This window comes from Lagenorhynchus albirostris, chromosome 11, assembly GCF_949774975.1.
Source record: "Lagenorhynchus albirostris chromosome 11, mLagAlb1.1, whole genome shotgun sequence".
NCBI lineage: Eukaryota > Metazoa > Chordata > Mammalia > Artiodactyla > Delphinidae > Lagenorhynchus > Lagenorhynchus albirostris.
The window spans coordinates 83,570,097-83,596,219 of NC_083105.1; the positions used below are offsets into that span (position 1 = coordinate 83,570,097).

The following is a 26,123-nucleotide window of genomic DNA, read 5'->3' on the forward strand; positions in this document are numbered from 1 at the left end:
AAAACTTCCCTAACATGGGAAAGGAAATAGCCACCCAAGTCCAGGAAGTGCAGAGAGTTCCAGGCAGGATAAACCCAAGGAGAAACACACCGAGACACATAGTCATCCAACTGACAGAAAGTAAAGACAAAGAAAAATTATTAAAACCAACAAGGGAACAAAGGGAATACAAGGGAATCCCCATAAGGTTAACAGCTGATTTCTCAGCAGAAACTCTACAAGCCAGAAGGGAGTGGCATGATATATTTAAAGTGATGAAAGGAAAGAACCTACAACCGAGATTACTCTACCCGGCAAGGATCTCATTCAGATTCGACAGGGAAATCAAAAGCTTTACAGACAAGCAAAAGCTAAGAGGATTCAGTACCACCAAACCAGCTCTACAACAAATGCTAAAGGAACTTCTTTGAGTGGGAAACACAAGAGGAGAAAAGGACCTACGAAAACAAACCCATAAGAATTAAGAAAATTATAATAGGAACATACATATCTATAATTACCTTAAAGGTGAATGGATTAAATGCTCCAACCAAAAGACACAGGCTCACTGAATGGATACAAAAACAAGACCCATCTATATGCTGCCTACAAGAGCCCCACTTCAGACCTAGGGACACATACAGACTGAAAGTGAGGGGATGGAAAAAGATTTTCTGTGCAAATGGAAATCAAAGCTGGAGTAGCAATACTCATATCAGATAAAATAGACTTTAAAATAAAGAATGTTACAAGAGACAAAGAAGGACACTACATAATGACCAAGGGATTCATCCAAGAGGAAGATGTAACAATTATAAATATATATGCAACCAACATAGAAGCACCTCAATACAAAAGGCAAATGCTAACAGATATAAAAGAGGAAATTGACAGTAGCACAGTAATAGCAGGGGATTTTAACACCTCACTTACACCAATGGACAGATCATCCAAACAGAAAATTAATAAGGAAACACAAGCTTTAATTGACACAATAGACAAGATAGATTTAACTGACATTTATAGGACATACCATCTGAAAACAGCAGATTACACTTTCACCTCAAGTGCACACGGAACATCCTCCAGGGTAGATCACATCTTAGGTCACAAATGAAGACTTGGTAAATTTAAGAAAATTGAAATCATATCAAGCATGTTTTCTGACCACAAGGCTATGAGATTAGAAATCAATTACAGGGAAAGAACATAAAAAATACAAACACATGGAAACTAAACAATACATTGCTAAATAACCAAGACATCATTGAAGAAATCAAAGAGGAAATCAAAAAATACCTAGAGATAAATGACAGTGAAAGCATAATGATCCAAAACCTATGGGATGCAGCAAAAGCAGTTCTAAGAGGAAAGTTTATAGCAATACAGGCCTACCTCAAAAAACAAGAAAAATCTCAAATAAACAATCTAACCTTACACCTAAAGGAGCTAGAGAAAGAAGAACAAACAAAACCCAAAGTTAGTAGAAGGAAAGAAATCATAAAGCTCAAAGCAGAAATTAATGAAATAGAAACAAAGAAAACAATAGCAAAGATCAATAAAACTAAAAGCTGGTTCTTTGAGAAGATAAACAAAATTGATAAACCTTTAGCCAGACTCATCAAGAAAAAGAGGGAAAGTACTCAAATCAATAAAATTAGAAATGAAAAAGGAGAAGTTACAACAGACACCGCAGAAATACAAAGCATCCTAAGAGACTACTACAAGCAACTCTATGCCAATAAAATGGACAATCTGGAAGAAATGGACAAATTCTTAGAAAGGTATAAGCTTCCAAGACTGAACCTGGAAGAAATAGAAAATATTAACAGACCAATCAGATGTAATGAATTGAAACTGTGATTGAAAATCTTCCAACAAACCAAAGTCCAGGACCAGTTGGCTACACAGGTGAATTCTATCAAACATTTAGAGAAGAGCTAACACCCATCCTTATCACACTCTTCCAAAAAGTTGCAGAGGAAGGAACACTCCCAAACTCATTCTATGAGGCCACCATCACCCGGATACCAAAACCAGACAAAATACTATAAAAAAAGAAAATTACAGACCAATGTCACTGATGAATATGGATGCAAAAACCTCAACAAAATGCAAACAGAATCCAACAACACATTAAAAGATCATACACCATGATCAAGTGAGATTTATCCCAGGGATTCAAGGATTCTTCAATATGTGCAATTCAGTCAGTGTGATACACTACACTGTATTAACAAACGGAAGAATAAAAACCATATGATCATTTTAATAGATGCAGAAAAAGCTTTTGGCAAAATTCAACACCAATTTATGATAAAACCTCTCCAGAGAGTGGGCATAGAGGGAACCTACCTCAACATAATAAAGGCCGTATATGACAAACCCACAGCAAATATCATTCTCAATGGTGAAAAACTTGAAAGCATTTTCTCTAAGATCAGGAAGAAGACAAAGAAGTCCACTCTCACCACTATTATTCAATATAGTTTTGGAAGTCCTAGCCACAGCAATCACAGAAGAAAAAGAAATAAAAGAAATACAAATTGGAAAAGAAGAAGTAAAACTGTCACTGTTTGCAGATGACATGACACTATACATAGAGAATCCTAAAGATGCCACCAGAAAACTACTAGAGCTAAAGAATGAATTTAGTAAAGTAAAGTTGCAGGCTACAAAATAATGCACAGAAATCTCTTGCATTCCTGTGCACAAACAGCAAAACATCAGAAAGAGAAATTAAGGAAATAATCCCATTCACCATTGCAACAAAAAGAAGAAAATACCTAGGAATAAACCTACCTAAGTAGGTAAAAAACATGTACTCAGAAAACTATAAGGCACTGATGAAAGAAATGAAAGATGACACAGATTATGAGATATACCATGTCCTTGGATTGGAAGAATCAATACTGTGAAAATGACTATACTACCCAAAGCAATCTACAGATTCAATGCAATCCCTATCAAATTACCAATGACATTTTTTACAGAACTAGAACAAAAAATCTTAAAATTGGTATGGAGACACAAAAGACCCTGAACAGCCAAAGCAATCTTGAGGGAAAATAACAGAGCTGGAAGAATCAGACTCCCTGACTTCAGACAATACTACAAAGCTACAGTAATCAAGACAATATGGTACTGGCACGAAAACGGAAATATAGATCAATGGAATAGGATAGAAAGCCCAGAGATAAACCCACGCACCTATGGTCTCCTAATCTATTACAAAGGAGGCAAGGATGTACAATGGAGAAAAGACAGTTTCTTCAATAAGTGGTGCTGGGGAAACTGGACAGCTACTTGTAAAAGAATGAAATTAGAACACTCCCTAACACCATACACAAAAATAAACTCAAAATGGGTTAAACACCTAGATGTAAGATCAGACACTATAAAACTCTTAGAGGAAAACATAGGAAGAACACTCTTTGAAATAAATCACAGCAAGATCTTTTTTGACCCACCTCCTCAAGTAATGGAAATAAAAACAAAAATAAACAAATGGAACCTAATGAAACTTAAAAGCTTTTGCACAGCAAAGGAAACTATAAACAAGAGGAAAAGACAATGCTGGAGTAGGAGAAAATATTTGCAAACAAATCAACGGACAAAGGATTGATCTCCAAAATATATAAATAGTCCATGCAGCTCCATATTAAAAAAACAAACAACCCAATCAAAAGATGGGCACAAGACCTAAATAGACATTTCTCCAAAGAAGACATACAGATGGCCAAGAGGCACATGAAAAGATGCTCAACATCATAATCATTAGAGAAATGCAAATCAAAACTACAATGAGGTATCACCTGACAGCGGTTAGAGTGGGTATCATCAGAAAATCTACAAACATCAGTTGCTGGAGAGGTGTGGAGAAAAGGGCACCCTCTTGCACTGTTGGTGGGAATGTAAATTGATACAGCCACTATGGAGAACAGTATGGAGGTTCCTTAAAAAACTAAAAATAGAAGTACCATATGACTCAGCAATCCCACTACTGGACATATACCCTGAGAAAACCATAATTCAAAATGACACTTACACCCCAATGTTCATTGCAGCACTATTTACAATAGCCAAGACATGGAAGCAACCTAAATGCCCATCGACAGATGAATGCATAAAGAAGATGTAGTACATATATACAATGGATATTACTCAGCCATAAAAAGAAATGAAACTGAGTTATCTGTAGTGAGGTGGATGGACCTAGAGACTGTTATACAGAGTGAAGTAAGTCAGAAAGAGAAAAACAGATATATTAATGCATATATGTGGAATCTATAAAATTGGTACATATGAACCGGTTTGCAGGGCAGAAATTGAGACACAGATGTAGAGAAGAAATGTATGGACACCAAGCGCGGAAAGCTGGGGTGGGGTGGGGTGGGGTGGGATGAATTGGGAGGTTTAAGAAGTTGGAAAGAAAGATGTAAAAAAGACCCTTTATGGTTTTTCATAAAGTTTTGCCCTGAGTAAGTAGGTGTAAGAAATCTCCTTGTCTTGTGATTAAATATATAGTTTAGAGTTATCTTTATTTTTTAATATCAAAAAGAGGTAAAGTGTTTACTTGCTGTGGGTTCTTCCTGCTGGTGCAATTTTTGTAACATTTTGCCTACTATCTGGAAAACAAGACTGACCTCTCTAGTTAGAGGCTAATTTTACTTGGGTCATGTAGGCTCTTTGTGGATTTATTCACTAACCACTTACTATATATGTAAAAATGCTCCGGGCAGTGTGTTGGTTGAGCAAGCTTAACCTTTATGCGCTGATACTGATGGTCTTCTGCCAGAGTGACTTCTGTTTTGCCTTAAGTGTGCCAGGTTAGGCATGAGATTTAAATTTATATCAGCTTATCATTTGTTTTCTCTCTCTTGACATACTTTCACCCTTTTTACTCTTGTTACTTTCACCAGATGTGGTCCCTCTCTTTATTTGGTGAGGCATCTCTCGTGAATCGGCCAGTTTCTTTAACACCCTTTGTCCCATCAAAAAGCTGTATCTTTTAAATTACTTTCCGAAAGAGACCATGTTTCCAGAAACTTTTAGATATGGCACACCTGGTTTAATTCAGAGGATGTATTCCCAAAAACGGTAGGATCATTTCTATGTGGGTTCATTGGAGGACAGCCTTAAGGAGATGCTCTCCAGACAGTCAACACGGACAGTCTCTCTTTGCTGGTCAGTCCTCCAGCTTTCAGTGATGTTTATGATGTTTATGAAGGTCAAAGGGCTTTCAAATATAAGTAAGTGCTTCATGATATTTATTCTCTGATTCCTAAGTCATTTTCTTGAAGACACATTGTGGTCTGCTTATCTCCTTACCACCTTTTTTAGGTGTAAGTGTTGCTTGCATACTTTTTGACTTTTGTCAGATGTTATGGGTCAAAACTGTTCACCATAACACACAATAAATAGTAGAAAGAACAGCCATAGCGTAGTAAACAATACATGTTTTAGAACCCACTCAACTCAGGAAAATGAGGTAGAGTACTGTTCGGCAGAGGACCTTTGCAATATGGTGGATTAATGCTTTTTAGCCAGGAATATGTTACAGTACAGTGTGTTGGCTAGATCTCACTGACCGAGAAGGTACCTAGAGCATGGGTGGGGTGGGGTGGGGTGGAGGAGAGACATATATACGCATAACGTTTATTGTAATGCATATATGTGTGTGTATTACATAGGCACCCATATACACAAGTTACTTTTAAAAAGAAACTATTTCAGAGATTTATAGAAATTTAATGAATCAGCACTGTGTGCAGCATTATCAAATTGGGTCTATGTGCATTCCCTACATATGAATTTCCAGAAAATGCTTAACTGAATGCTCCCAACAAATTATAATTAGGTTTAGATTGTCCACCTGGTGTTTCATTTCTTTCTGCAATAAAGTTACTTGATGATATTTTCATTTACAGTTGACAACTGAGAAAACAGAAATCTGGCTATATCATCCAAGGGATTCCACTGGACCCTGCTGCCTCTCAGAATTCAGTGAAACTCAGGTATTTGGACGATGAAACAATTATTTACAATTTTAGTTTACTTTGCCATGTCATTCCTTACAAATCATCTGTATGCTGCCTTCTAAGTGCCATATGCTTACTTTTAATTAAAATCCTAAAGAAGAAGAACCAGCAAAGTGTATCATCATTATTATTCATGGTGCATTGTTGGCTAGACCCTTTATAAAAATGTGTAACACAAAATTGTACATTGTGAATATTTATGGAATTATCCTATAAAGAAACTGAGCCTTTAAAAAAATCTAAACAAGCTATACTTCATGAGGAAAAATCTAGTTTATTAAAGAGAAATGTATCAGATAATCTATTGTAATGATTAAGTGAATGAACTTGTTAAAACATGAATTGGCTATAAAATGTCATAAAATGTAGCAGATTAAGCTACTTTTTTTGAAGTCTTTCCAGATTTTTTTAAATGAGTTAATATATTGCTTTTTAACAAAGAACTCCTGCAGGCAGAAAAGAAATTATATCTGACTTAAAAATTCCCATCATGCTTCATTCTCTGGTGTACTTTTGCAGCCTTGATGGATTTGTTACATAATCAGCTTTCAATGGCTTCTTTTATTATAAAACAGAGCATTATAGCCTAAAACAGCCCCACTCCCTTTTTTTTCCTTCCCTCGGTTTCTGAAATTACAAATGCATTTAAACAATGATCAAGTCATGCTGCAGCAGGCACAGGGAACAAATGAACAACTGCAGCAAGAAATTGCTAAACTTGGGTCTGAAATGCCAGCGTTGGAGAAAAACCTGAGACCAATAGTGCTCAAAAGTGTGAGCTGATGGAAGATAGGATATAACTCCATTGGGCTTCCTACCTGCTATTTATGCTTGCTCTTCACATAACCCATGGACAGTTGGCATTATGGAAAACATTATAAAACAGTTACTTGCCATTTCTAACTATGCTGCATATTTGGAAAGTGCACAGATGCAGCTGTCATACTTTTTTTAAAAAAACTACTGGGCTATATAATAATTAGAAAGAGAGATGGAATTTAATTAATGCAATAGTAAAAACTATCTGACTTAAAATTTGCTTTACAATCAACCCAACATGTAGTAGATAGAACTCCTTAAACTCAAGGTATCCTTGAACCTTCAGATCCCATTGAAAATATGTTGCTGCTTTTTATTTATTTCAGATCAAACATCTTAACCTTTCTCCACGTATTATATTAATTACCCCAAGACTAACTCAATGTACTTTTCTCAGCAACAAAAGCCAGATTTCTCACTACAAAATGAGAGAAATTTTCTTACAATCATGAGTTGTTTAGAATTTACCAAAGATATGAAGATTATATAAGTATCACCAGCTATTGCTACAAACTCTTTTAATCTAATGTTACTAGACAAAAAGAATAATTAATGTTATGTAGTGATAACGGTTCCATAACAATGTGAATATGTTTAATGACACTGAACTGTACATTTTAAACATTGTTAAAATAGTCAATTTGGTACTATATATATTTTGCTATAATTTTAAAAAAACACAAAAAATTTAAAGTATAACTATGCAGTGTTCCCTGGACCCCCACTACCAAGTTTAAGAAGAACACTTTATTTAACTTTGCCATCTTATGAGAGTCCTTCTAAGATCTCTTCTTTCCACTTCTGTCTTAACAGCCCATCCCTGTCCTGACATGAATTTTGTGTTCCTATTCCCTTGTTGTATTGTTTAGTCTTGCGTGTCAAAGAGCTTTATAAGTGGAATCGCATGCCATGTATTTTTCTGCAATATTTTTTTGTTTAATCTTTAATCCCTGAGATTCATTCACATTGTTACCTGTAGTTGTATTTCACTATTTTCACTGTTATATAATATTCTATCCCATGGCTATACCATAATCTACTTATTTGTTTATGGTTGATCTTTGGGTTGCTTCTCTTTTATCCTTTTTCTTTTTCTTTTCTTTTTTTTTTTTTTTTTTTGGTTATTACATAGAGTGTTGCTATGAGCCTTTTTTCTCCCTGTATATATGGGCAACATTTTTTATAGTGGTATTTTAGCTGTCCCTGGAACAAATGACTGCTCCATTGATTTCCCTACCTCACTGTGCGGAGTTTATTCAGTAGCCATACAATCTGACAAACATAGAGATGGCTTATTTTGTAGTCAGACCCAGTTTCAAATACTTCCTCCTTCACTTAGCAGATATATGAAGTTAGATAAGATGTCTGGGCTTCGATTTCCTTATCTCTGTCTTGGGACTAATAATAGCTGCCACACAGTGTTTTCGAGTAGATTTAATTAGATAATCTACTTAAAGAACTAATTATTTAATACATGCTCAGTAAATAGTAATTATTAGTGGTATTATAATTACAGAATAGATGGCTGTACCAAGAATCACTGTGCAGAGATACTTCAATTTTATTCAAACAAAGGAGTAGAAATTTAAACTCCTGCAGTCAGATCTCAGAGCTAGGAGCAGTAGGACAAATGAGTTAGTGCCAGAGCACCGGGGCCGACACCCATAAGGTGAGACAAGGGTACAAAATGTCCTCACCTTCTCCATTGTCCCCAAATCCCCATTCAACTTCTAGTTTAATCCAGCTGTGCCACAATAAGCAATAAGGAATAGAGTACTTAGGGAGATGGTGGCACAAGAGCACATTTTATTCCCTTACTGCTCTTGGAGGGTGGAGTGGAATCCTTCCCCATCTCTCTATTCATGTGGAGCTCATGGGTAGCACAGAGATCTTGTGATTAACCCTAAATCGTGAACAAAAAAGGCATATTGCTGCCCTTGACGCGTTTATAATCTAGTTTATAATCTAGGGAAGATAGCAATCCCTGTGAAACAATTGGAGAGTAATGAAGAAAAGGTAATTGTCCAACTGTGGGGTTTAATTTAATAGCTACATCCTAGAAAAAGCTAATTGATATAATAAAGCATTATTAATTAAAATTGGTTATATGTTTCAAAATTTACCACTTTTTTTTTTAAAAAGGCAAACGTGCTTTTAATCCAGTATTTTGTTTCCTATCCGAATATCATCAGTGGTGGCGCAGCCTGCTGTCATAGCCACTTCAAGTTAATTTGATGCATTGTCTTCGTGTTCATCATTATTTTAAACAGTAGTTGTTCGTTTGATTGACAGGAAAGGTGGAGCAACTCTTTGCAGCTTAAGTGAATTAACTTGGCCAAGGTTACCTACACACAGGGAGTCATTTTCACAGACAGAGCTGAAATATTTAAACTTGTAGCTCTACACCTCTCCATCCCCCTGCTTTTCCAGCTCAAGTGAATATCTGTTTTTGTCTGGGAAGTTTAAGTAAGGCATCCTGTTGGCGACAGGGTGAATGGCTCTCACAAGGAGCCCGAACTCTGGCTTCTCAGTGAGAGCCTGAGCCTGCCTCTCCCCCATGATGCTTTGCTCCTTATCAGGGGAACGAAGACAAGTGGACGTAGGTCCCACTGTGCTGCTGTGCCTTCAAAAATACAGCACCTGTGAAATATAAATCAAGACTTCCATTTCTGAAGCAATTGCAACAACTCTTTATCCCAGAGGATGGGTACAGTTCAAGAAGATAATTTGCAAAAGCCTTTCAAGAGTCATTTTACATTAAGGTACTCAGAAAACAAATGACTGAAAGAAACAAAAGTATTGGCCCTTCCATTGTAAAATTTAAGATGTATCTCTACTTATACAACTTGTTCTGAAATAAGGCTGTTATTCTCCCTAGGTGGCAAATATAGATGTAAACACCCAGCTAGCAAAGTCTTCCTCTCTGAGTGTATAGATTGCCTTGTTTCCAAGAATAATGGTTTAGGGAAGGTGTCAGCTGTCATACTTACAGCCATCACTCATGCTACATTTGAGATGATGTGCTGTGTGCTCATCCATGCTTAGGGCAGGATGCTTATTATCCGACCAGGAAATGAGGCTTCTGACATTCTTTTTGGCTGTTAAAAATAAAACGCCTAAATATGTGTGCTAGCTCACTGCTGAGTAAACATCTTCATTCACAGTACATCTTTGATAATCTTTCCTGAGGTCATTAGAGGATGTGTGCTCCCTCTGACCACAATTGAAAGCGCTTGGGTACAGCTAGCCTGTCTTCATTGCTTAAAGATGGTGACTGCTTTTAGAAAAGGAAATATTCTAATAAAAATAGACACTCTTAAAAAGGGGTAAACCAGAGCATTGATTTCCACTATAATTCTTGTGCTGTGTTCAGCAAAGCAAATAATTCTACAAGCAATTAGGGCATACCACCTCTTTAATGTTTTCATATATTCAAGTATTTTTCTCATGTGCTTCCTTCTAAGATAATTGCTTATTATTGAATTAAAATCTATTGAAATCAAATGTGAATCTGAATTTCTTTTATACTAGAGAAAGTGGAGAGTAACTATTTCACACTGATTGGCCCCTCAGAAAAAACTTTCGATAGAAAGATTTGCTATCATTTTCCCAAAGGATCTATCTTGGGAATCACCATTGGCATATGTGATGGAATGGCCCAATTGTTTATTATTGAGATATAAATGACGCATAACACTGTATTGCTTTCAGGTGTATGGAATGGCGTAGTTCTGATAAAGGCAGTTGGTTAGGTATCTGGTCTTATTTTTGCTTTTTCACCTCAACAGATGATGTCACCTTGTTACGGTTCTTCTCTAGTTACTTGATCAATGTCCATCAGGTTTTTAGATAAAGAAATGTTTCCAGAGTTTATGCCTCTGCTTGTGGATAAGTCAGTTTTTAGCATCAAAATGTCAGAGAGCTGTTGTGTTAGAAGATGAAGGACTCCAAAAGGCAGGTGGCTGGTGGTTGAGTTTTCTGATGTTTTCTGTGATGCTGAGTTAGAGGGCACATGGCAGGCTCCCTCCCTACTCATTACCCAATTCTAGATTCTCCCTCACTACTTGAGTGTGGTGGGGGTCAGTAGCATCCTCGATCCTGGAAGTTTGTTAGAGATGCAAGACCTCAGACCCCACCCTTAGGTCTACTGAATCAGAATCTGCATTTTAAAAAGATCTCCAGCTGACCTATAGGCACGTGAAAGTTTGAGAAGCGTTCCTCTACTGAATCAAAGATTCATTCTATTTGGACTTTGCTAACCCCTCCCTTTGCCCTATTACTTTAAGCCATTCCAGATAGTCTTTACTATTCAATTTAATTACCTACAGATAGGGATTCCATGTTAGAGTCTGCCTTTTCTGGTAGGATATGAACTCAGGATTAAAGAATGGCAATACAAAAACTGGGACATTTATAAATTAAGTCTTAGATGTTCTAAGAGTGTTACATTAAAAATGCATTCTTAATGGATTGGTCTACTCAAAACTACTGGCTAAATACAATACTTCTTAAATACTGATAATTACGATAATAACATCCATACATGAAATTGGAGAATGAGAATTCTTTTTCCCTCGGAATTTCTGTATTTTGTGCTTTTGTTGGTATAATAATGTGCCATCCTTGGCAAAGGACCATATTGATTTCAACCTGAAGAAAATAGGTAAATAGATGCCGAAGTCTTAGGGAAGGTTCCCGAAGATAATGTCCTCAGCATTTGAAAATTTAAAAGAAAATGTTTCTTCTTTTCTCTTCTTGAAGCTGGATACCGTGGATAGTTTTTGAGTCACACATGTCTGTGTCCCAAAAGGCCTAGGCTTCTTTGGGGGAATGTCGCAGTTCTATTGGCTCAAGCCGCATTCAGAATCCTGGGATAGTCTCTTCATCTGACCACCCTAGGATAACATCAGTAATAGTGATTTCAGCTCAAGTCTCTGTAAGCATGTTATATTAGATGGGGTCAAAGTTTTATGAAAAGATAAGAAAAAATTATTCAAAAGTAAGCAAATAGGCAAATTACAGTACTCTAACACCCCACAAGGAACATTATTTTCTGTATGCTAATCACTATTAATTACTTAGTGTACATTATCTTCAATTCTGTTATGTAGGAAACGTTATCCTTAGAGTTCGAGAAATTGAGGCTCGGGAATTCCCTGGCAGTCCAGTTGCTAGGACTCCGCACTTTCACTGCTGAGCGCCAGGGATCAATCCCTGGTCGGGGAACTAAGATCCTACAAGCTGCGTGGCACGGCCAGAAAATAAAGGAATCTAAGGCTTAGAGAAATCTAAAAACTTTCCCAAGCTTATACACATAATAAATGACGGAGCTTTCAAACTGAAGTCTGTACTGCCCACAGATAGGATCTTAATAGGCTACATAGCTGTTAATCTCTTGACATATTAATGAGTAATTGCCATTTCAGGCATTAGGGAGAGGCAGCTGCAGGTAGGAGGCTCCTACAGTACTCCTCAGCCCTGAACACTGGAGTCCTTGGTACCGCTGGCTAAGAGTAACTGTCTATTGAAATGCTAGATTCAAGTGAGCCCAGGTCTCCGAAGGCCCGGCTTGAACTGCCTATAAGGGGTTTGTCTTCATTTGGCAATTTGTTTTTATAACTACTGTAACTTTGATCAATGCCGCTCTTATATTCTATTTCCTGAAGGTATTTTCTGTATTATTACTCTTTCTCATTTTTATATTCCTCCTCGTAAGTCCCTTTCTTTCCTTGTTATAGGCACACTCAAACCTCCATCCTAAAAAAACAACCACCACCACCCACAAACATTTTTCCTTCACCCCGATTCTCCTTCACACTATTGTTCCTTTGTTCTACATCCCATTACCCTCTCATTCTTCTTGAAAGAGTAGCTTTATCAATTACCGTCTATAAATCATTATTTTTCATTCATTTCAGAACCTGTTACCCTCCAGTTTTCTCTTCCATCACTCATTGAATCAAATGTAACCTCGTTTAACAAGCTTTATTACGGTAACGTCCAATAGCCTTCCTTATGGAGGAAAACAAAAATGGAAACAGAATATAGACTATGCTTATGAAACATCTACTGTAAGCCATCTTTATGCAGTAAATTTTATGTATAATTTCTCATCTAAGCTTCACAGTAACCTTGTGATTTTTTATTTATTTATTTTAACATCTTTATTGGAGCGTAATTGCTTTACAATGTTGTGTTAGTTTCTGCTGTATAACAAAATGAATTTGCTATATATATACATATATACCCATATCCCCTCTTGCTTGTATCTCCCTCCAACCCTCCCTATCCCACCCCTCTAGGTGGTCACTAAGCACCGAGCTAATCTCCCTGTGCTATGCGGCTGCTTCCCACTAGCTATCTCTTTTACATTCGGTACTGTATATATGTCAATGCTACTCTCTCACTTCGTCCCAGCTTACCCTTCCCCCTTCCGTGTCCTCAACTCCATTGTCTACCTTTGCATCTTTATTCCTGTCCTGCCCCTAGGTTCATGAGAACCTTTTTTTTTTAGATTCCATATATATTTGTTAGCATACGGTATTTCTTTTTCTCTTTCCGAATTACTTCATTCTGTATGACAGACTCTAGGTCCATACACCTTACTACAAATAGTTCAATTCCATTTCTTGTATGGCTGAGTAATATTCCATTGTAAATACGTGCCACATCATCTGTATCCATTTATCTGTCTATAGACACTTAGGTTGCTTCCATGTCTCGGCTATTGTAAATAGAGCTGCAATGAACATTTTGGTACATGACTCTTTTTAAATTATGGTTTTCTCAGGGTATATGCCCAGTAGTGGGATTGCTGGGTCACATGGTACTTCTATTTTTAGTTTTTTAAGGAACCTCCATACTGTTCTTCATAGTGGCTGTATCAATTTACATTCCCACCAACAGTGCAAGAAGGTTCCCTTTTCTGGACACCCTCTCCAGCACTTATTGTTTGTAGATTTTTTGATAATGGCCATTCTGACTGGTGTGAGATGATATCTCATTGCAGTTTTGATTTGTATTTCTCTAATGATTAGTGATGTTGAGCATCCTTTCATGTGTTTGTTGGCAATCTGTATATCTTCTTTGGAGAAATATCTGTTTAGGTCTTCTGCCCATTTTTGGATTGGGTTGTTTGTTTTTTTGATATTCAGCTGCATGACCTGATTGTATATTTTGGAGATTAATCGTTTGTCTGTTGCTTCATTTGCAAATATTTTCTCCCATTCTGAGGGTTGTCTTTTGGTCTTGTTTATGGTTTCCTTTGCTGTGCAAAAGCTTTTAAGTTTCATTAGGTCCCATTTTTTAATTTTTATTTCCAGTTCTCTAGGTGGTGGGTCAAAAAGGATCTTGCTGTGATTTATGTCATAGAGGGTTCTGCCTATGTTTTCCTCTAAGAGTTTTAGAGTGTCTGGTCTTACATTTAGGTCTTTAATCCATTTTGAGTTTATTTTTGTGTAGGGTGTTAGGAAGTGTTCTAATTTCATTCTTTTACATGTAGCTGTCCATTTTTCCCAGCACCACTTGGTGAAGAGGCTGTCTTTTTCCACTGTAGATGCTTGCCTCCTTTATCACAAATAAGGTGACCATATGTGCGTGGGTTTATCTCTGGGCTTTCTATCCTGTTGCATTGATCTATATTTCTGTTTTTGTGCCAGTACCCTACTGTCTTGATTTAGTTATTTAGCTTTCTAGCATAGTCTGACATCAGGGACCCTGATTCCTCCAGCTCCGTTTTTCTTTCTCAAGATTGCTTTGCCTATTTGGGGTCTTCTGTGTTTCCATACGAATTGTGAAAATTTCTGTTCTAGTTCTGTGAAAAATGCCAGTGGTAGTTTGATAGGGATTGCGTCCAATATGTCGATTGCTTTGGGTAGTAGAGTCATTTTCACAATGTTGATTCTTCCATTCCAAGAATATGGTACATCTCTCCATCTGTTTGTATCGTCTTTAACTTCTTTCATCAGTGTCTTATAATTTTCTGCATACAGGCCTTTGGTCTCCTTAGGTAGGTTTATCCCTAGGTATTTTCATCTTATTTTTGCAATGTTAAATGGGAATGTTTCCTTAATTTCTCTTTCAGATTTTCATCATTAGTATATAGGAATGCAAGAGATCAATGTGCATTAATTTTGTATCCTGCTACTTTACCAAATTCATTGATTAGCTCTAGTAGTTTTCTGGTAGCATCTTTAGGATTCTCTATGTATAGTATCATGTCATCTGCAAACAGTGACAGCTTTACTTCTTATTTTCCAATCTGAATTCCTTTTATTTATTTTTCTTCTGTGATTGCTGTGGCTAAAACTTCCAAAACTGTGTTGAATAATAGTGATGAGAGTGGACAACCTTGTCTTGTTCCTGATCTTAGCAGAAGTGGTTTCAGTTTTTCACCACTGAGAAGGGTGTTGGCTGTGCGTTTGTCATATGTGGCCTTTATTATGCTGAGGTAGTTCCTCTATACCTACTTTCTGGAGAGTTTTTATCATAAATGGGTGTTGAATTTTGTTGAAACCTTTTCTGCATCTATTGAGATGATCATATGGTTTTTCTCCTTCAATTTGTTAATATGCTACAGGACATTGATTGATTTGTGTATACTGAAGAATCCTTGCATTCCTGAGATAAACCCCACTTGATCATGGTGTATGGTCCTTTTAATGTGCTGTTGGATTCTGTTTGCTAGAATTTTGTTGAGGATTTTTGCATTTATGTTCATCAGTGATATTGGCCTGTAGTTTTCTTTCTTTGTGACATCCTTGTCTGGTTTTGGTATCAGGGTGATGGTGGCCTCGTATAATGGATTTGGGAGTGTTCCCCCCTCTGCTATATTTTGGAAGAGTTTGAGAAGGATAGGTGTTGGTTCTTCTCTAAATGTTTGATAGAATTCACCTGTGAAGCCATCCGGTCCTGGGCTTTGTTTTGCTGGAAGGTTTTTAATCAGTTTCCATTTCACTGCTTGTGATTGGTCTTTTTATATTTTCTATTTCTTCCTGGTTCAGTCTCAAAAGGTTGTGCTTTTCTAAGAATTTGTCCATTTCTTCCAGGTTGTCCATTTTATTGGCATAGAGTTGCTTGTCCATTGTATTTCTACACTGTCAGTCGTTACTTCTTTTTTCATTTCTTTTTTTTTAACATCTTTATTGGAGTATAATTGCTTTACAGTGGTGTGTTAGTTTCTGCTTTATAACAAAGTGAATCAGTTATACGTAAACATATGTTCCCATATCTCTTCCCTCTTGCGTCTCCCTCCCTCCCACTCTCCCTATCCCACACCTCTAGGTGGTCACAAACCACCAAGCTGATCTCCCTGTGCTATGCGGCTGCTTCCCACTAGCTATCTATTTTACGTTTGGTAGTGTATATATGTCCATGCCATTCTCTCATTTTGTCACAGCTTACCCTTGCCCCTCCCCATATCCTCAAGTCCATTCTCTAGTAGGTCTGTGTCGTAATTCCCGTCTTACCCCTAGGTTCTTCATGACATTGTTTTTTTTTTTCTTAGATTCCATATATATGTGTTAGCATATGGTATTTTTTTTTCTCTTTCTGACTTACTTCACTCTGTATTACAGACTCTAGGTCTATCCACCTCACTACAAATAACTCAATTTCGTTTCTTTTTATGGCTGAGTAATATTTCATTGTATATATGTGCCACATATTCTTTATCCATTCATCTGTAGATGGACACTTAGGTTGCTTCCATGTCCTGGCTATTGTAAATAGAGCTGCAATGAACATTTTGGTACATGACTCTTTTTGAATTATGGTTTTCTCAGGGTATAAGCCCAGTAGTGGGATTGCTCTGTCACACGGTACTTCTATTTTTAGTTTTTTAAGGAACCTCCATACTGTTCTCCATAGTGGCTGTATCAATTTACATTCCCACCAACAGTGCAAGAGTGTTCCCTCTTCTCCACAGCCTCTCCAGCATTTATTGTTTCTAGATTTTTTGATGATGGCCATTCTGACTTGTGTGAGATGATATCTCATTGTAGTTGTTTTCTGTTTTGTTTTGTTTTGTGGTATGTGGGTCTCTCACTGTTGTGGCCTCTCCCGTTGCGGAGCACAGGCTCCGGACGCGCAGGCTCAGCAGCCATAGCTCACGGGCCTAGCCACTCCACAGCATGTGGGATCTTCCTGGACTGGGGCACGAACCCGTGTCCCCTGCATCGGCAGGCGGACTCAACCACTGCGCCACCAGGGAAGCCCTCATTGTAGTTTTGATTTGCATTTCTCTAATGATTAATGATGTTGAGCATTCTTTCATGTGTTTGTTGGCAATCTGTATATCTTCTTTGGAGAAATGTCGATTTAGGTCTTCTGCCCATTTTTGGATTAGGTTGTTTGTTTTTTTGTTATTGAGCTGCATGAGCTGCTTGTAAATTTTGGAAATTAATACATTGTCAGTTGCTTCATTTGCAAATATTTTCTGCCATTCTGAGGGTTGTCTTTTGGTCTTGTTTATGTTTTCCTTTGCTGTGCAAAAGCTTTGAAGTTTCATTAGGTCCCATTTGTTTATTTTTGTTTTAATTTCCATTTCTCTAGGAGGCAGGTCAAAAAGGATCTTGCTGTGATTTATGTCATAAAGTGTTCTGCCTATGTTTTCCTCTAAGAGTTTGATAGTGTCTGGCATTACATTTAAGTCTTTACTCCATTTTGAGTTTATTTTTGTGTATGGTGTTAGGGAGTTTTCTAATTTCATACTTTTACATGTACCTGTCCAGGTTTCCCAGCACCACATATTGAAGAGGCTGTCTTTTCTCCACTGTATATTCTTGCCTCCTTTGTCAAAGGTAAGGTGACCATATGTGCATGGGTTTATCTCTGGGCTTTCTATCCTGTTCCATTGATCTATATTTCTGTTTTTCTGCCACTACCATACTGTCTTGATTACTGTAGCTTTGTAGTATAATCTGAAGTCAGGGAGTCTGATTCCTCAGGCTCCATTTTTCATCCTCAAGTTTGCTTTGGCTATTCGGGGTCTTATGTTTTTCCATCCAAATTGTGAAAATTTTTGTTCTAGTTCTGTGAAAAATGCAAGTGGTAGTTTGATAGGGATTGCATTGAATCTGTAGATTGCTTTGGGTACTAGAGTTATTTTCACAATGTCGATTCTTCCAATCCAAGAACATGGTATATCTCTCCATCTATTTGTATCATCTTTAATTTCTTTCATCAGTGTCTTATAATTTTCTGCATACAGGTCTTTTGTCTCCTTAGGTAGGTTTATTCCTAGATATTTTAATCTTTTTGTTGCAATGGTAAACGGGAGTGTTTTCTTAATTTCACTTCCAGATTTTTCATCATTAGTGTATAGGAATACCAGAAATTTCTGTGCATTAATTTTGTATCCTGCAACTTTACCAAATTCATTGATTACCTCTAGTAGTTTTCTGTTGGCATCTTTAGGATTCTCTATGTATAGTATCATATCATCTGCAAACAGTGACAGCTTTACTTCTTTTCCAATCTGAATTCATTTTATTTCTTTTTCTTCTCTGATTGCTGTGGCTAAAACTTCCAGAACTATGTTGAATAATAGTGGTGACAGTGGGCAACCTTGTCTTGTTTCTGATCTTAGTGGAAATGCTTTCAGTTTTTCACCATTGAGGATGATGTTGGCTGTGGGTTTGTCATATATGGCCTTTATTATGTTGAGGAAAGTTCCCTCTATGCCTACTTTCTAGAGGGTTTTTATCATAAATCGGTGTGGAACTTTGTCGAAAGCTTTCTCTGCATCTATTGAGATGATCATATGGTTTTTCTCCTTCAATTTTTCACTATGGTGTATCACGTTGATTGATTTGTGTATATTGAAGAATCCTTGCATTCCTGGCATAAACACCACTTGATCATGGTGTATGGTCCTTTTAATGTGCTGTTGGATTCTGTTTGCTAGTATTTTGTTGAGGAGTTTTGCATCTATGTTCTTCAGTGATATTGGCCTACTGTAATTTTCTTTCTTTGTGACATCTTTGTCTGATTTTGGTATCAGGGTGATGGTGGCCTCATAGAATGAGTTTGGGAGTGTTCCTCCCTCTGCTATATTTTGTAAGAGTTTGAGAAGGATAGGTGTTAGCTCTTCTCTAAATGTTTGATAGAATTCACCTGTGAAGCCCTCTGGTCCTGGGCTTTTGTTTTTTGGAAGATTTTTCATCACAGTTTCAATTTCAATGCTTGTGATTGGTCTGTTCATATTTTCTATTTCTTCCTGGTTCAGTCTTGGCAGGTTGTGCATTTCTAAAATTTTTTCAATTTCTTCCAGGTCTTCCATTTCATTAGCGTAGTGTTGCTTATCGTAATCCCTCATGATCCTTTGTATTGCTTCAGTGTCAGTTGTTACTTCTCCTTTTTCATTTCTAATTCCGTTGATTTGAGTCTTCTCCCTTTTATTCTTGGTGGGTCTGGCTAATGGTTTATCAATTTTGTTTATCTTCTCAAAGAACCAGCTTTTAATTTTATTGATCTTTGCTATCGTTTCCTTCATTTCTTTTTCATTTATTTCTGATATGATCTTTATGATTCATTTCCTTCTGCTAACTTGGGGGTTTTTGTTCTTCTTTCGTGAATTCCTTTAGGTGCAGGGTTAGGTTGTTTATTTGAGATGTTTCCTGTTTCTTAAGGTAGGATTGTATTCCTATAAACTTCCCTCTGAGAACTGCTTTTGCTGCATCTCATAGGTTTTTGGGGTTTTTTTTGCTCTACGTGGGCCTCTCACTGTTGTGGCCTCTCCTGTTGTAGAGCACAGGCTCTGGACGTACAGGCTCAGCGGCCATGGCTCACGGGCCCAGCCGCTCCACGGCATGTGGTATCTTCCCAGACTGGGGCACGAACCCGTGTCCCCTGCATCGGCAGGCAGACTCTCAACCACTGCACCACCAGGGAAGCCCTCCCATTGGTTTTGGATCGTCGTGTCTCCATTGTCATTTGTTTCTAGGTATTTTTTGATTTGCTCTTTGATTTCTTCAGTGATGTCTTGGCTATTTAATAGCGTATTGTTTATCCTCCATGTGCTTGTATATCTTACAGATCTTTTCCTGTAATTGATATCTAGTCTCATAGCGTTGTGGTCAGAAAAGATACTTGATACGATTTCAATTTTCTTAAATTTACCAAGGCTTGATTTGTGACCCAAGATACGATCTATCCTGGAGAATGTTCCATGAGCACTTGAGAAAAATGTGTATTCTGTTATTTTTAGATGGAATGTCCTATAAATGTCAATTAAGTCCATCTTGTTTAATGTGTCAATTAAAGCTTGTGTTTCCTTATTTATTTTCATTTTGGATGATCTGTCCATTGGTGAAAGTGGGGTGTTAACGTCCCCTACTATGATTGTGTTACTGTCAATTTCCCCTTTTATGGCTGTTAGTATTTGCCTTATGTATTGAGGTGCTCCTATGTTGGGTGCATAAATATTTACAATTGTTATATCTCTTCTTGCATTGATCCCTTGATCATTATGTAGTGTCCTTCTTTCTCTCTTGTAATAGTCTTTATTTTAAAGTCTATTTTGTCTGATATGAGAATAGCTACTCCAGCTTTCTTTTGATTTCCATTTGCATGGAATATCTTTTTCCATCCCCTCACTTTCAGTCTGTATGTGTCCCTAGGTCTGAAGTGGGTCTCTTGTAGACAGCACATATATAGGTCATGTTTTTGTATCCATTCAGCCAGTCTGTGTCTTTTGGTGGCAGCATTTAGTCCGTTTACATTTAAGGTAATTATCGATCTGTATGTTCCTATTCCCATTTTCTTAATTGTTTTGGGTTTGTTATTGTAGGTCTTTTCCTTCTCTTGTGTTTCTTGCCTAGAGAAGTTCCTTTAGCATTTGTTGTAAAGGTGGTTTAATGCTGCTGAACTCTCTCAGCTTTTGCTTGTCTGTAAAGGTTTTAATTTCTCCATCAAATCTGAATGAGATCCTTGCTGGGTAGAGTAATCTTGGTTGCAGGTTTTTCTCCTTCATCACTTTAAATATGTCCTGCCAGTCCCTTCTGGCTTACAGAGTTTCTGCTGAAAGATCAGCTGTTAACCTTATGGGGATTTCCTTATGTGTTATTTGTTGCTTTTCCCTTGCTGCTTTTAATAGGTTTTCTTTGTATTTAATTTTTGACAGTTTGATTAATATGTGTCTTGGTGTGTTTCTCCTTGGATTTATCCTGTCTGTGACTCTCTCTGCTTCCTGGACTTGATTAACCATTTCCTTTCCCATATTAGGGACGTTTTTAACTATAATCTTTTCAAATATTTTCTCAGTCCCTTTCTTTTTCTCTTCTTTTTCTGGGACACCTATAATTCAAATGTTGGTGCATTTAATGTTGTCCCAGAGGTCTCTGAGACTGTCCTCAGTTCTTTGCATTCTTTTTTCTTTATTCTGCTCTGCAGTAGTTATTTCCACTATTTTATCTTCCAGGTCACTTATCCGTTCTTTTGCCTCAGTTATTCTGCTATTGATCCCTTCTAGGGTATTTTTAATTTCATTTATTGCGTTGTTCATCATTGCTTGTTTCCTCTTTAGTTCTTCTACTTCCTTGTTAAATGTTTCTTGCATTTTCTCTATTCTATTTCCAAGATTTTTGGTCATCTTTACTATCATTATTCTGAATTCTTTTTCAGGTAGACTGCCTATTTCCTCTTCATTTGTTAGGTCTGGTGGGTTTTTATCTTGTTCCTTTATCTGCTGTGTGTTTTCCTGTCTTCTCATTTTGCTCATCTTACTGTGTTTGGGTTCTCCTTTTTGCAGGCTACAGGTTCATAGTTCCCATTGTTTTTGGTGTCTGTCCCCAGTGGCTAAGGTTGGTTCAGTGGGTTGTGTGTCCTTCCTGGTGGAGGGGACTAGTGCCTGTGTTCTGGTGGATGAGGCTGGATCTTGTCTTTCTAGTGGGCATGTGCACATCTGGTGGTGTGTTTTGGGGTGTCTGTGGCCTTATTATGATTTTTGGCAGCCTCTCTGGCAATGGATGGGGCTGTGTTCCTGTCTTGCTAGTTGTCTGGCATAGGGTGTCCAGCACTGTAGCTTGCTGATCATTGAGTGAAGCTGGGTCTTGGTGTTCAGATGCAGATCTCTGGGAGATTTTCGCTGTTTGATATTACGTGGAACTGGGAGGTCTCTTGTGGACCATTGTCCTGAAGTTGGCTCTCCCACCTCAGAGGCACAGCACTGACTTCTGGCGGGAGCACCAAGAGGCTTTCATCCACACGGCTCAGAATAAAAGGGAGAAACAGGGCTTTCCTGGTGGCGCAGTGGTTGAGAGTCTGCCTGCCGATGCAGGGGACACGGGTTCGTGCCCTGGTCCCACATGCCGCAGAGCGGCTGGGCCCGTGAGCCATGGCTGCTGAGCCTGCGTGTCCGGAGCCTGTGCTCCACAATGGGAGAGGCCACAACAGTGAGGGGCCTGTGTACCGAAAAAATAAAATAAAATAAAAGGGAGAAACAATAGAAAGAAAGAAAGAGGATAAAATAAAATAAATAAGATAAAATAAAGTTATTAAAATAAAAAGTAATTATTATGAAAAAAATTTTTTAAAGTAAAAAAAAAAAAACAGAAAAAAAGAACGGACGGACAGAATCCTAGGACAAATGGTGAAAGCAAAGCTATACATACAAAATCTCACACAGAAGCACACACATACACACTCACAAAAAGAGGAAAAGGGGAAAAAATATTTTTTTATATATATATATATATATATATAATATATTGATGCTCCCAAAGTCCACCTCTTCAATTTGGGATGATTCGTTGTCTTTTCAGGTGTTCCACAGATGCAGGCACATCAAGTTGATTGTGGCGCTTTCATATGCTGCTTCTGAGGCTGCTGGGAGAGATTTCCCTTTCTCTTCTTTGTTCTCACTGCTGAGCTTTGGATTTGGACCCACCTCAGCTTGTAGGTCGCTGGAGGGCATCTGTTCTTCACTCAGACAGGAAGGGGTTAAAGGAGCAGCTGCTTCGGGTACTCTGGCTCACTCAGGCCGTGGGGGAGGGAGGGGCACGGAGTGAGGGGCGGGCCTGCGGTGGAAGAGGCTGGCGTGACGTTGCACCAGCCTGAGGTGCGCCGTGCGTTCTCCCGGGGAAGTTGTCCCTGGATCACGGGACCCTGGCAGTGGCGGGCTGCACAGGTTTCCAGGAGGGGAGGTGTGGACAGTGACCTGTGCTCGCACACAGGCTTCCTGGTGGCGGCAGCAGCAGCCTTAGCATCTCATGCCCGTCTGTGGAGTCCGCGCTGATAGTCACAGCTCGCGCCCGTCTCTGGAGCTCTTTTAAGCAGTGCTCTTAAACCCCTCTCCTCGCGCACCAGGAAACAAAGAGGGAAGAAATAGTCTCTTGCCTCTTTGGCAGCTCCAGACTTTTCCCGGACTCCCTCCCAGGTAACCGTGGTGCACTAGCCCCCTTCAGGCTGTGTTCACGCAGCCAACCCTAGTCCTCTCCCTGGGATCCGACCTCCGAACCCTGAGCCTCGACTCCTAGCCCCCGCCCGCCCCAGCGGGTGAGCAGAGAAGCCTCTCGGGCTGGTGAGTGCTGGTCGGCACCGATCCTCTGTGCGGGCATCTCTCTGCTTTGCCCTCCGCACCCCTGTGGCTGTGCTCTCCTCCGAGGCTCGGAAACTCCCCCCTCCACCACCCACAGTCTCTGCCCGCGAAGGGGCTTCCTAGTGTGAGGATACCTTTCCAACTTAACAGCTCCCTCCCACTGGTGCAGGTCCCGTTCCTATTCTTTTGTCTGTGTTTTTACTTTTTTCTTTTGCCCTACCCAGGTACGTGGGGAGTTTCTTGCCTAATGGGAGGTCTGAGGTCTTCTGCCAGCGTTCAGTAGGTGTTCTATAGGAGTAGTTCCACGTGTAGATGTATTTCTGATGTATCTGTGGGGAGGAAGGTGATCTCCGCATCTCACTCTTCCACCATCTTCTCTAACCTCCTCCTTTTTTCATTTCTAATTCTGTTGATTTGAGTCTTCTCCCTTTTTTTCTTGGTGAGTCTGGCTAAAGTTTTATCAATTTTGTTTACCTTCTCCAAGAACCAGCTTTTAGTTTTATTGATCTTTGCTATTGTTTCCTTCATTTCTTTTGCATTTATTTCTGATCTGATCTTAATGATTTCTTTCCTTCTGCTAACTTTGGGTTTTTTTGGTTCCTCTTTCTCTAATTGCTTTAGGTGTAAGGTTAGGTTGTTTATTTGAGATTTTTCTTGTTTCTTAAGGTAGGATTGTATTTCTATAAACTTCCCTCTTAGACCTGCTTTTGCTGCATCCCACAGGTTTTGGGTCATCGTGTTTTCATTGTCATTTGTTTCTAGGTGTTTTTTATTTTCCTCTTTGATTTCTTCAGTGATGTCTTGGCTATTTAATAGCGTATTGTTTAGCCTCCATGTGTTTGTATTTTTTACATTTTTTTTTCTGTAATTGATATCTAGTCTCAGAGCGTTTCGGTCAGAAAAGATACCTGATATGATTTCAATTTTCTTAAATTTACCAAGGCTTGATTTGTGACCCAAGATATGATCTATCCTGCAGAGTGTTCCATAAGCACTTGAGAAGAAAGCATATTCTGTTGTTTTTGGATGGAATGTCCTATAAATATCAATTAAGTCCATCTTGTCTAATGTATCATTTAAAGCTTGTGTTTCCTTATTTATTTTCATTTTGGATGATCTGTCCATTGGTGAAAGTGGAGTGTTAAATTCCCCTGCTGTGACTGTTTTACTGTCGATTTCCCCTTTTTTGGCTGCTAGCATTTGCCTTATGTATTGAGGTGCTCCTATGTTGGGTGCATAAATATTTACAGTTGTTCTGTCTCCTTCTTGGATTGATCCCTTGATCATTATGTAATGTCCTTCTTTGTCTCTTGTAATACTCCTTATTTTAAAGTCTATTGGTCTGATATGAGAATTGCTACTCCAGCTTTCTTTTGATTTCCATTTGCATGGAATATCTTTTTCCACCCCCTCACTTTCAGTCTGTATGTGTCCCTAGGTCTGAAGTGGGTCTCTTGTAGACAGCATATAGATGGGTCTTGTTTTTGTATCCATTCAGCCAGTCTGTGTCTTTTGGTTGGAGCATTAAATCCATTTACATTTAAGATAATTATCAATATGTATGTTCCTATTACCATTTTCTTAATTGTTTTGGGTTTGTTATTGTAGGTCTTTTCCTTCTTTTGTGTTTCCTGCCTAGTGAAGTTCCTTTAGCATGTGTTGTAAAGCTGGTTTGGTGGTGCTGAATTCTCTTAACTTTTGCTTGTCTGTAAAGGTTTTAATTTCCCTATCAAATCTGAACGAGATCCTTGCTGGGTAGAGAAATCTTAGGTGTAGGTTTTTCCTTTTCATCACTTTAAATATGTCCTGCCACTCCCTTCTGGCTTGCAGAGTTTCTACTGAAGGATCAGCTGTTAACCTTATGGGGATTCCCTTGTATGTTATTTGTTGTTTTTCCCTTGCTGCTTTCAATATTTTTTCTTTGTATTTAATTTTTGATAGTTTGATTAATATGTGTCTTGGCATGTATCCTATATGGGACTCTCTGTGCTTCCTGGACTTGATTGACTATTTCGTTTCCCATGTTAGGGAAGTTTTCAACTATAATGTCTTCAAATCTTTTCTCAGACCATTTCTTTTTCTCTTCTTCTTCTGGGACCCCTATAATTCGAATGTTGGTGTGTTTAATGTTGTCCCAGAGGTCTCTGAGACTGTCCTCAATTCTTTTCATTCATTTTTCTTTATTCTGCTCTGCAGTAGTTATTTCCACTATTTTATCTTCCAGGCCACTTATCAGTTATTCTGGTATTGATTCCTTCTAGAGAATTTTAATTTCATGTATTGTGTTGTTCGTCATTGTTTGTTTGCTCTTTAGTTCTTCTAGGTCCTTGTTAAACGTTTCTTGTATTTTCTCCATTTTATTTACAAGATTAGGATCATCTTTACTATCATTACTCTGAATTCTTTTTCAGGTAGACTGCCTATTTCCTCTTCATTTGTTAGGTCTGGTGGGTTTTTACTTTGCTCCTTCATCTGCTGCATATTTCTCTGTCTTCTCATTTTGTTTAACTTACTGTGTTTGGGGTCTCTTTTTCACAGGCTGCAGGTTTGTAGTTCCCATTGTTTTTGTTGTCTGCCCCCAGTGGGTGAGGTTGTTTCAGTGGCTTTTGTAGGCTTTTTGGTGGAGGGCACTTGTGCCTGTGTTTTGGTGGGTGGGGCTGAATCTTGTCTTTCTGGTGGGCAGGGCCATGCCCAGTGGTGTGTTTTGGGGTGTCTGTGAGCTTAGTATGATTTTAGGCAGCCTCCCT

At 38.3% G+C, this 26,123-nt stretch overlaps 1 protein-coding gene across 1 annotated transcript in view; it reads left to right on the top strand.

Annotated features, from left to right (window-relative positions):
* The window catches only part of LMNTD1 (lamin tail domain containing 1), a 442,963-nt gene that overhangs the window by 129,175 nt on the left and 287,665 nt on the right, over positions 1-26,123 (top strand). Inside the window, exon 6 of the mRNA XM_060166722.1 lies at positions 5,910-5,996. The gene's annotated coding sequence lies outside the window, so the exon portion shown is untranslated. The remainder of the gene's footprint in view (positions 1-5,909; positions 5,997-26,123) is intronic.